This window comes from Corvus hawaiiensis, chromosome 2 (assembly GCF_020740725.1).
Source record: "Corvus hawaiiensis isolate bCorHaw1 chromosome 2, bCorHaw1.pri.cur, whole genome shotgun sequence".
NCBI classification, from domain to species: Eukaryota; Metazoa; Chordata; class Aves; order Passeriformes; family Corvidae; genus Corvus; species Corvus hawaiiensis.
The window spans coordinates 60,912,932-60,925,840 of record NC_063214.1 but is presented as its reverse complement, the minus strand read 5'-3'; the positions used below and the strand labels follow the sequence as shown (position 1 = coordinate 60,925,840).

At 39.2% G+C, this 12,909-nt stretch overlaps 1 protein-coding gene across 9 annotated transcripts in view; it reads right to left on the bottom strand.

The window, feature by feature from the left end:
- ENOX1 (ecto-NOX disulfide-thiol exchanger 1) overlaps positions 1-12,909 on the bottom strand; it is a 359,243-nt gene that overhangs the window by 114,516 nt on the left and 231,818 nt on the right. The window lies entirely within an intron of this gene.

The window sequence follows — 12,909 nt, the reverse complement described above, 5'->3', positions numbered from 1 at the left end:
GGCTGTCTTTATAGTGGGTAAAAAAAAAGGGCTAAATTTCACCTTAGAAAGTAGCAATCTTGACAACATTCTTACAATGTCATATTTCATTACTTAGTTTAACAGGGAAAAACCTTGTCTGAAAAGAAATCAGGAGGTTTTATAAATGAACAGCATACTAGAGGAAGCAGAGTGAGACAAAGTGTGCACAGAATTAGCTCAACTTTTATTCCAATTAAGGAAGAATCCAGGTTTTATATCTCCTGTGCACAACACATTTTAATTTAAATTATATTAGTGGTTGTGTGCAAAACTTGTAACTTAAAATTCTTGCTGCTAGAAAAGTTCATCTGTAATTTCTGGCAGCCTGCACCAAAGGTTCAGCTGCTAATAATGCAGAGCAGTGAACTAGCTGCATAGCAATTTCACACACACACAATCAACCCCACCATTCAGAAATGAAATTGGCCTTCTTGGTATTTACAATTTACCATCAGAACACTCTACATGTGACTCTTTTTAACAATGCTCTCAAGCAAGGTTTACAAACACCAAGAGCAGAAGATACATTCATTGTTTCAAGAAGTATCTATTCTTTTACAAATTAAAGCTGAATTACGTCATGCAGACTTTCTTTCAAATTATAATTATTCTTTACCCCATTTTTAGTGAAAATGCATTTCTTTGTAACAATTGTGAGCTACAATATGTTACCCACATTAAGATGATTCTTTTGCTTCACCATAGACATTTCAACAGCTAGGGTTCTGTCAATAGCTTTATTAGAAATTTTTTTTCCCCAGGAGTTTGTATGTCAACTATAAAATAAATTCCAAGATGAAAACTGGCAGAGTGTTGGTTGTCAGTTAAAGGATATATGATACTACTGTTCTTAATATATCTTTGGCATATATTTTCAAATATGAAAAAGAAAACCCAACCCAAACCTCCTTCACAGGCTTTGTTAAGCCTTGTTTTACAAGGTGTACAACTACAATCTCTAGTAGTGAGGTAATATAAAAATAGCATAAAGGCACTTGCAGCATGCAAATGTGTGGGGGATAAAGGTGTAGTTGTATTTGAAATCCTGTGTACAATAAATGCAGCATAATTGAACAATGCTCAATGAATAGTGTGTAATTATTTAAGACTGAAAAAAATCTTTGCTAAAGTCTTTCCTGAGAGGCTGTCAAAGAAACTGTGCAGGCATTAAGGGGGGTCCTGTCATGATTGATACAGGTCAGAAGCTGCCCAAAGAAATGGAAATTCAAGAACAGGAACTAAACAAACATTTTCCATCTGAGATGAGTGGTGTGATTGGAGGTAATACTAATAATTGTATTGAAAAGAGAGAGAGTAATGTTACAGCAAAACATCCAATAGACACAGAACTAATTGCCTGAAAAAAACCTATTTATATATAAAAGGCATTTTAGAGGAACCAGAGACAAGGAAAACAGGAGGGCACAAGGATGTCAGTGCTAACAAACCCCAAAAGTGTCTCTTTGAAGAGGACAGGCTGAATGGCTTGTGCAGTAAAGACCTGGCAGTGTGGCACTGTGCCTTGAAGGGGTCAGGGAAGCCAATTAAAGGTTAGCCTGGATAAGGGATAAGAGAAAAAGGAATGGGAAAATTACTGCAAGCCTCTTAGAAAACCCAGACTCTCACCTGACACATCATGCTCCGTATTACTCACTCCATCCTCTCCTAGGAATATAAAAGCACAGCAAAAACAGGACAATGAGTATCATCAGGAACATTATAAAGGAGCTTAGAGGAACCACGGCTGAAAAGCCTTGGATTGCTCACTGGGGAGAAGAGGCTGTTGTGTAGGAGCATTACAAAGCTCATGAATTTAAAGAGGAGGGAGGTGGACAGGTACTGTGGACTCTGTTACATGATACAAAACTGAGAAGCATTTAGTGAAATAACTAAAGAGGTTATAAATGAAGAACAGGTAGGTGGAAACACTCCCTAATTGCAACAAGAATTACTCCCATGGAGCTACATGTTATGTAAAATTTAACTGAATGAAGATCTTATCAGAATTAAAATATAAAGAAAGAAAGAAATGCAGACAAAACCACGCAGAGAAATACATCATACACCTTAGACAACAAAAGTGTTCAAAGTGATAGAACAGGAGGCAGGGTCATCTATTATTAAAATCGTCTGACACTTCCTATTACAACATCCTGTTGTCAGTTGCTTGTAGCTTTGCCAATCATTAACAGTTTGGACTGAAATTTTACACATCGAATATCTGCCTGAGGCAGAAATACTCTGGAAAATTTTAGTCTGAACAATTCAACTGCTGCACAAATGGAGCCAGAGAAAAGTCCTTGTTTTTTTTTATTTCATTATTTAAAAAAACCTGATGTTGTGTCTCGGCAGCTGCAGCCCCTCCAGACTTCTGGAGGTTGTAATATTTCAGAATTGAAAAGCCTTTGCATTGGAGCAGTAACATTTGCCATTCTCTTTAAACTCTACCCAAAAATTCAGTCAAATTATGCCTTTGAATAAAATTATATTCACTCATAGTCTGAAAAAAAGGTCTATTTTTGGCTTTAACAGCTGAAATCACAAAGCATTACATCTTCCATGAATGTACTGGATTATGTTTGTGCCCCTACTCAGCAAACCAGGAAAGAGTTAAAGCAGAAAGATCTCAGCTATTGTTACCATTTGAAATTATTTTTTTCAGCTTTTTATAACTTGAAACCTAAAGTTGCCTTCTACTTTCTTTGCCTTCAGCCTGCAAGGTTTCCAGCCTAGCTGGTGAGGGCAAATCTAACCTTGTGACACTTGCTAAGATCATAGTGGTTAAATCAGAAGATTGTCTGAGCAGCCTAAAAGCCTGTCAGGTCTCGAGCAGCTAATTGGGTCTTGCCTCATATGTTCTGCCTGTGATTTTTTCCAACAACAGAACATAGAAAACAACAATGCCAGCAAGCAGAATTTTCCCCAAGTCCTGCTATTCCCGTCTCTCTTCTCATTTATGGGAAAAAATATCTTTCATGCCAGTCCTAGGAGAGGTTTGCAAAGTCCTGAAAGTTTGGCTTTGTTCACTTGCTGACCCTTTCATTTGAAACATCTCCACTCTGCCGAAGTTTTGAAGAGAAACCAACTTTTCAGACTACAGCAGGATACATACTGACTAGGATGTATCTAGCCCACTCTGAAACAGCTGTTTAGCTCTGCACCTAACACCAGTTTTACCAGGGAGGCAGAAAACAGCTTTTCAAGCAGTAGGTGAGGGCCAGGCAGATAATGGCAGCTTTTTGCATATGCTCCAGGGCCAAAGAGAGAACACGTCAGAGCTGATGATACCACCTACTCTCCATTGCCCTCCTCTCCATCAGAAGAGGCTCAATTCTCCCTGTTCTAAAATGGGCACAAGAAAAAGCATATAGGGAGATAGTGGTGGAGGAGGAGAGAAGGGATAGTGACTGGCCATGCCAACAGTTTGGTTGACATGGGGTGGATGGCTTAAAATCTGGATTTGGCCCATGGGGTTTGGCTGGCTGAGTCAGTAGATTTGCTTGGGTTTTTCTCACACCAGCTGAACTGATTAGCTCTGTGGGTTATGTTCTCAGCTGTATTCAGGGGAGCTTAGAAAAGAGGCTTTTAGCACCTGGGACTGCCAGTGACTGCTTTGTCCTTTGCTTGGTGCTGAAGTGGCTGCAGGACAGTTTTGAGTTTTGTGGGGCTGTGGTACTTAACAAAGGCTCCTAATGGGCCATGTGCCCTGTGCTCTGCTCTGCGTAATGCCAGCTCTGAACCACCTTTGCCACACCAGTGAATTTTTGGCCTTTGACATTTTAGGCAGCTTTATAGCTTACTTGCACTGCTGAAATGGGACAGAAGGACGAGGCTAAAAAAGGTCCCTTCTGAGCCTAGCATAAGGACTTTTAACTCAGCCGATAAATTTGGTGTTCAGAGAGGTTTCCAACTGGCTCCTTTGGTCTCTGTGTTCCAGCACTGAGAGGATTTATGTTTCACACTATGTACTGTAGTTCCAGATATTTAAACCAAGAACATACTTGTCTGAGCTTCACAGAAAGGTATACTACTTCAGATAGAATTATGGCCAGCATCTTTATGTTTTGTTGTCACTTAAATAGCTCCATGCTGCCTTGTATAATTCTCAAAACAGTCAGGTTTCTCAGATTAAATGCCAGTCTCACATTATGAAACAAGTTGTGTTCCTGAGAACTAAATAACAAAATAACTATGGTACCAGGCCAGGAATTCATGTGTATTAATTTTGCACCCACCTTTTCCAACATTTCCAGATTATAGGTCTTATGTTATCATGAACAGTCATGGCCATGATACCCCTCCAAATATGAATTGACGTCATTCCAAATCACAGATGAGATACAGCCCATCCGTCAAAAAAACACCCAGTGTGGCAGAAGTAATGGAAAACTCTTCCCACTTTATCTGCCACTTTATAAATCTTACTTCACTTGACTGAATGTTTTTCCCTAGGGCTTGTTAAATTTCAGCAGAATTCTCTGTCATGTTGTGAACTGAATATGAAAAAGCAAAGTGACCAAAGTGATACTCAGCAAAGCTAAAATGCATAGTAACACTGATTCTGAAGGTCAGCAAACCACAACTTATTAGAATGATTTTCTAAGAAAAAAAAGGTAGGAGAAATAAAAAAGGACTCTTCAGGAGAGAAAGAATCTCATAGATCTTAAAAAGAAACAAAAAAGGGATGAAAAAGAGATGACTGATACAAGTAAAGATAAAAAGCTAAACCACCCAAAAACTTCTTCTTTGACATTCTCCTTTGATGGCAATCTACTGCAAAGCAGAATACTCCAAAATAAATATTTTGGAGCACTTTGCATCCAGTTCTACCAGTGTGACTCCACTGCTACTAGCAGGACTGTGCCAGGGTCCCAGGTGGCAAGGATGAAAACAGAAACTCATTATGGAATAAGAAATGTAAGAACGCTTTGGTGAGAGCACATTCCCTGCAGAGTGCCATGAAAGTAAAAAGAACATTTAAATAATACTGGCCCTTGATCCCCTCAAAAGCTGAAAGCACATTTATTCAGCTTGAATTCCAAAATCCCTGCCACGGTTTATAAAATGTGCTTGATCTTTCTGTAAGACCCTTTGGCATTTTCTCTCAGAGAAAAGGTCTCCAGATGTTATTTTTACAGTTCATCTTAAGTAAATGTATGTGTTTAGCTAAACAGGCTTAAACGCAAGAGGCACCTAAGAGAACAATGATGAAATGCTTGACTTGATTTATGGACCAACTGTCAAATCCTTGTTTAGAACATCTGGCTGGTGAGGTGATTTGAAAACTTTTTCTGTCAGTGAATATCAGCACAGTAGGCTCTTCTGCCTTACACACAGCTCTAAATTGTAAAGGTAATTAGTGGAGAAGTGGCATCAGAGTGTACATCTAACAGCTTATCCATGCTCACAAAACATTCATTCTACAACACTGCCAACATGTAATGTGCAATCATTTGCAACTTTTTAATTAACAAAATATACAAAATATTGGCTTCAGAACCTGAAAGTTGCTACCTACAAGCTGCACAGGCAAGTGCAGGTCTGTCTCTCACAACAGCCCTTCAAAGTGAACTCGTGGGCCACCCTGACAACTTCTCAGCAGCCACTGTGGCCTGGGTTTGGTAGCTCAGCTTTTTCCTGCACGCCTGTATCTGTTCCCTCTGGCTTTGTCACACAGGTCCAGCACGAGTCCTTGGGAGAGAGGAACCTCACCCATCCTCTGCCCACCTCTGTCTGTTTCTCAGCACAGTTTCTGCAGTTTCCCATGAACACAAATGCTTGCAAGGGCATGCACGCCACAGCAACATTCCTAATTCAAAGGCTGATATAATCTATACTCTACAAAGCAAGGCTGATCCCAGGAAAATTGAATTTTTCTCTCTGTCTTCCCCTGTTTAGCAACAATATGACAACTCAGAGATGACACAATCCAGGAACCCTTTCTGTAATTCAATTCTAGTTCTGAAGCAAAAATCTACTTTCATCTTGGTCTAATCTAATATCAGGGAATGATGAGGGTTTTTTGTGAGGGATTTCTTTGTTCCTCTAGAAAAAAAAGCAGCAGCTTTATTGTAGAAATCACTTTCAGATGAAATGAAGATAACACCAATCTGGGCCCTCACTATAGATTCAGAAAGATTCATATCACCCACACAGAAACATCTAACCACAGCATCTCAGAGTGGAGACTTTAACCTCCTCATATGGAAAAGCTGGAAAAGGTGAAGATTTTGTAGAGTGATTTGTCCCACCTGCAGCAATTTCTGCATCCCCTGAAGGAGATTTTTATCTCTTTTCAAAAGCTATGGCAGAAACCTACTGTCATCACAGGCCTTTCTTTGTCACTCCTGTTGTGCATCCAGTAACAGGGAGGCAGAACCATGTACTTCCTTGCTATGAAGAAACAACTGGGAAATTACTGCAGTACCTTTTTAAACACCACCAACAAAAAAGAATTAAATCTCAAACTCAAACTTGATAGAAAAATTACTGTGAACTAGAGAAGCAGCTTAGAACAGTCTTGTTTTGGTTAGGCCACATTAGAAAAGATGCTGTTATAATCTTGAGCAGTTCTGCATACAGGCAACAGCCAAGACATTTACTGACAACGATGAGATTTTCAGACATGTTAAAACATTGAAGAGCTTCATCACATGAAAATTTCACAAAAGCCATTGACTAGAAAACTGTTGCAAAAGGGACAAGATGAAAAATGTGTCAGACTGAAATAGTCCATTTTGAATGAGGTGAAAGGGATTTAGAAGATATGGAGCATGAGAAGAGAGGCCAGGGCTTTTTTTTAGACATTGTGGTTATAAATGATAAGAAAAATAAGTATGAAAGTAGCATATTTGTTTCAATTTCCAGAAGTATTTGACAAGTTTCCATAAGAGAGATTAATGGCTAAGAGGCACAGAGCAAGAATAAAGAAATAAAGAAGTCTTCTGTGTATAAAAACTAGCTCAAACTGTTGCTTTGCCCTTAGAAGATGGCTATGCCTCTTACACAAGGGTTCTTTTCCTTACAGCCATAAACTGACCATTATCCTGTTGGTCTGGATTTGGGGGGCTGTTTTAAGGATAATGTCACATATTTGTAACTGTATTGCTGTAGCTTTAATGGTCTAAAAGCAAAATCAGGACATGGTTTATGGGTCCGTATAGTCAGGAAAAAAAGGAGAAGTCCATGTTCAGGTCAGAGAAGCAGTGAACTTCCAAGTGAAGTATGAGTAGGGAGAACATCCTTTGAATTTAATTAGATATGTTAAGCCAGATAGACAAAAAAGCTGGTTGGCACCTGTAAAACAAACGGAATATTAAAAGCGAAGTGGTGACACTGTGATTATTCTGTAAAGGAATAGATAGGTAAGGCTATGGCAGATAAAAGGATTAATAAAGGGGGGAAAATTATAGTGTACTGCAAAAACTGCTCTTTCCTTTGAATTCACCTTTTTACTGTCTGCTATAATTAAAATTTTAGTCTCCTGGTTGCCTCAGACAATCAGAGGGCTGGTGCATATTTTTCTAGCTACATGAGTTGGTCTAAGAAGAAATATAAGTTTCACCCACAAATCTTGCTTCATGCAAAAGGCACACAGGGGTAGTGCCTGCTCCTAGAAATGTGCACCACTTGTATCCTCACTCTGTGAGCAGATCTGTGTTGGAGGAGTCTACTGTGCCCACGCCTCTCTCTTCTCATCTTTGCACTCACAAAGGTTGATTTGTTATTGGCACAGTCTCTGAGGTCAGGGCAGCGCAGGCTGTGAGTGGACCTGGGCTTTAAATGAAGGCGTTAATTATATGTGATGGAAAATACTTTTTTTGTTTGCTTGTTTCCCAGGTTTTCTAATCTAAAAGACAGGTGAAGCCTGGTCTTTTATGGTCAGATTCATTTTCCTTTATTTTACTAACACAAGGGGAAATAAAATTACAACCTCTTATTCCTGCTGGCACTGCAAACCTCTGCAAATGGAATAGGGAAACTGGGTCCTATTCTGGTCTATATTATTGATGGAGGGGCTCTCTGCACCTCACCCTGGGATCACTCTCTTCTCTATGTTCATCTCTGAAACTCCAGGAGGGGTAATCAAGGCTCCAACAACAGTATTTGCCCAACAACATCTTACTAGTGTCTTGTACTGATGCCAGAGTGAAGAATAGGTTTGTTACCCTTTAAATTCCAAAATTAGTTTGCAGAGCGGGAAGAACTTGCAAACCTGTAAACTATTTTTATGCAGCCTTGAAGTAATGTGGACTTTCCTGATATTTTCAATCTATAACACAACTTTAAAACAAAACTATGACAGATTGTCATCTTTTGATCATAAAAACATGGTGAGGAAAAAAAAATTCCCCTGGAAGACATCTTAAGTTCATGCTTACTATATACATATGTGGATGAGGCATTAAACAGAGTACCTCAAGGCTATAGATGAAACAAATCTTGGAAGCACAACAAATAATAGGTCATGTTATCAAGTCTAGCGAGATGCAACTGTCACGCAACACGTCCTGCAGAGGCCAGATGTGATTCCGCATTGGAAAATGTGAAACAATTGAACAAGAATAAGGCAAACAACCTAGGAAATATCTAAGAACCCAAACTGTCTTTGAATTCTAACAAGAAAACTCTGAAAAAATGCCACTAGATCCACAACCTGATGCCTATTACCATTAGGGAGAATTACAGGAAGAATGGCTAGAGCATGCAGATGCATGATAATGTTTGTTACATGATGCTTAGAATAATGGAATCCGTCTATTACTACTTGAGGAAGCTGAGACCTTCACATCCATTAGCAGGCATCTGTAGCATTACAGAGATTGCATTCAAATCTATGATGCTGCTTTGTTGATGGAAAAACAGAGATGAGGGGAACGAGGAAGCAGGAAGGTATGAACACAACTGTCTGTTAAAGGAGCTGCGGTAAAAAAGCCCTCCACTGAGAACCCAGGGCCTCAAATCCCTGGATGAATATTTGGAAGGATGGTTAGCTCTCATGTCCCCAATGAGCTCAGTTGCTGAAGTAAGCCACTGGAAGAGAGGCAGTCCCTAAGGGACACCAAATGATGTATATGAGTCATTAGCTATCATCTGTTTCCTTAGCATGGCACCTTTACATTTTTAAGGCATGCATGCCACCCCATCAGCTGGTGCTGAAGTGATAGGGAAGTATGTGCTCGGATCCTTGATGGAGATGTTTGCTTTGAAGGCCCTCCACTAGTAACTTCCATTCATATACAATAGCTCCCTTGCCTTCAACTTTTGTAATGATGGTTACGTGCAAGCCTGTTTCTGCAGAATTGGATGGTTTGGGTTTGTTTTATCTTAATTCCAGCTTAAATTCCACTCAAACACCACCAACAAAAAACAACAGAAACGTGGTCAGTTTTCTCTTTTTGAAGGGAAAACACGGGACACATGTTCCAAACCACATTTAGATTTTAAAGTTCAGAATTAATACCCTGAATTGCAGCCAGAAATGATCTTAGTCTTGAGGTTGAAAGTCTTTAGTCTTGGGAGTTTACAAATCAGTCATGACAAGCCTGAGCCAGCTATGGTTTATTATAAAATCAAGCTTGATTATCTACTTGAGGTAACTAGACAGACCAGAACAAAAGGACACAAAGCTAAAGTTAAACATATGTAGGAAAAACTGGAAGAGTAATCTTGCTTTACAGAGGCTGGTGAATAGCAAGAACAAACTTGTACTTGATTTTTTTTCATATACTAAATTCTGGCTAATAACATAAAGGGATCCACAATATTTGTAATAAGCAGCTCATTAAATCAGCTACTCAGCTTCTCAGCTGCAGATTCCTCCCATTCCCTGCTACCTGCACACAGTCCTGGAATCCAGGTGCAGCTTTTGAGCTCTCTCTGTCCACAACCCATGGCCTTTCTCTAAGTCCTATGAGGTTACAGAAGTATTAAAAACACACTGAAGAAAGAAAAGGATGCTGTGACATTTATTACGTAAATTATTACGTAATTGGGTTTAAACACATTTAGCATGAATTAAAAAACAACAAAATCTAGTCACTTTTCTCTTTCTTGTCCTCTTGTCTTGGTGAATTTATTGCTAGTTTTTAATGAATATTTAATTAATTTATGGTACTGCCTATTACAGCAGATAAAGTTTAGGACATTCTGCAATGCCTCAAAAATGCTTCAATTAAGCATGCATAATTAAAGTCCCAAAATTGTTATCAAAAGGTGCCAGAAAAGAAAGTTTCAATGACTTTTCTTGGAAAGATCTCAGTCATGCAAGTCCAAGTATAGATCAAGACCTGAAACAGAAGATTTCCAATTGAAGGGTTAAATAAATTTGACAGATGCAGCTAAAAATAGGGTAAAACTTTAACACTGCAGTCAGTTATAATATTCCACATTTATTACTAGGGAAATGAACCACTTGAAATACAATTGGGTCAGAAAGAAGAAAAAGTGTTGGAGAAACATAAACTTGCCCTCTCCCTTCACTGTAGTCTGGACATGTCTTTTCTGAAACGCAGCTTGTGCTACTAGATCTTTATGAAAAGGTGACATTAAGCACATCTGCACCTTCTCCCATGGTACTGTCTTCTCTAAATGCTACCAAAGCTCTCTCCCTTCCATTTTCCAAATCCCTCTCTAAATATCACAGCAGCATAGTCAAAGAGGAAGAGAAGGTAGGAATTGTCTGCCTATTTCTAATGTGCACAATAGTTTTCCTGTTCTTCAGTGCCTGACTCAGAATATCAGACAAAAAGAGTTAAACTGCTTTTTCACTTAGTGCCATATTACTGCTGTGACAAGATATCTATAAAAAACCTACAGAATAGACTGGCAGCTTCATAATCACTGCTGCTTTTCATGCCAATCAGTATTATCCCATTGTTTCCATGCAGTCCCTTACCTACTTGGTTTATCTAAGTGAAAGAAAACAGACCATATGCAATTTGGGTCAGGATTGACTCTTAAGTGTTTAGGCATTGTTTAACTTACTAGAGCTCTGTATCTCTAAGCCTTTCCTGAATGGAAATAACAAATAATTACTAAATAATGTAGGCATTGTGGTCAGGAGGAGGAGATTACTTATAAAAGAAAATCTGCTAGTGCCAAGAAAATAATTTTTTAGAAAAAGAAAAATTGGAATAAGAAATGTGCAAAACCAGGAAAGACAGATAAAGCTGTTCTTTTTCATGAACAGACCTACTGAATTTCTGAAGCTACAGTAACAGAATATCTTTTATATTTGGGCAGAATACAATCTAAATCTACACCACAGCATATTACAGCATATTGTATGTATCAAGTTTAATTACCTTTCACCTCCACATTCACTAACAGAACTACTCCAGTGACCAGCTGCTTCCCATTACAGAGACATTACTCAGAGCTGCTGTCACGCACATCATTTGTCACCACCAGAGCATGGGAAGGTGTGGCAAATCCATTGTTTATCTGACTGAAGTCAACATTAATGAAATATTCTGTTACAAACTCACTCCCATGCCCAGGGATTAGGCTAACTGAAACTCCACTTTCTTGTTCAGCGCAGATCACCAAAAGACATTTTTCCACACTGATTGGTTCTGCTCATATTTCACAGACAGACTCCTGCCTTGAACTGAATGTGCATCTTCATGCACTTTTTGAGACTTTTTGCAATAAGCAAAGGGCATTTGAAGCACAGGTGGCAGAAAGGAAAGAAAATCATGCTTATGTCCTTCTCAAGGTAAAAGTAGAAATTAAGCTTCTCACGCTTCCTCTCCAGAGCCCAAGCTCTAAGCATCAACCTAACCCATGCAGCAAAGAACAAAGGATTTTATAGCCTTGATTTGGGGTAGCTGCCTGGGGATTCATTCATATTCAAGTCTTCCACTCCCGAGAAGTTTTGCACTGGGACTGCCCCAGGCGGTGACATCTGCGCCCTCCTGAGAACACTCTGTATGGACTGAGCTGACAGTCCTCTTGGGATTGCTTTGTCCATCCCCTGTGGACCATTTACAGAACCTGTAAACAGCTTTGGCCTAAGGGCTTCAGGTAGCATCTCCTTCCCTTTGCCATCTAGACACCACGACTGTGGTCAGCTACTCACCTTTGAGCAGTCTGCCATTAATGAGCCTTTTTCACCCCTGAAAATACTTGACCCGGTATTCATACATTGCCTTTGATTAGTTAAAATGGTCAATCTGCTCTTTCTATTGACTTCCATCCACAATAACTCAATTTTTCCATCAGCAAACTGTATGTCACCCAGGTTACACTGGACTCCCCGTGTTGGCCAAGGAACCTGGGATCCTTGGAGGAGAAAGTTCTGCAGACAAAGCTGTACTCCAACAGAAGTAAATAGTCAGTAGCAAATGGTTCCCAACAGCCTCTTGGCTTACTTTATGCAGTGGGATGCTCGTACTAACACATGGGCTTTCTTGTCTAGAATAAACAAACACATGGAAAATAATGGGAATGGAGGCTTTCCAAAGCAAGATAAAAGATGTGGAAAACTTCTGCAAAAATAAAATATTTCCTTATGTTACTTTACTGTAACATCAAATAAGAACATGCCAAACAGATTGTTGGTGGTATAATTACTAACAGTCAGGAATTAAAAAAAAATAGAAAACCAAACAAAATGCCAAAACATCCAAACAATATGGCTTGCATCATAAATTTACTCCAGTATTTTGAGACTATTAAGAAGAGTATGCCAAATAGTAATCAGTCTGTTTTCCTAAACTGTTAACTGGCTTGGATAGAAGTACAACAGCAGAAAGAGATACTATGTTCCTAAAAAACCCTCCACTCCACACACAACACAAGCTTTGCACTTAGCACGACCCTCTATGTGGCCCTGCTCACCTCTAAATCTTGTTTATTTGGGACATTCAGCCCTTCATACCACGT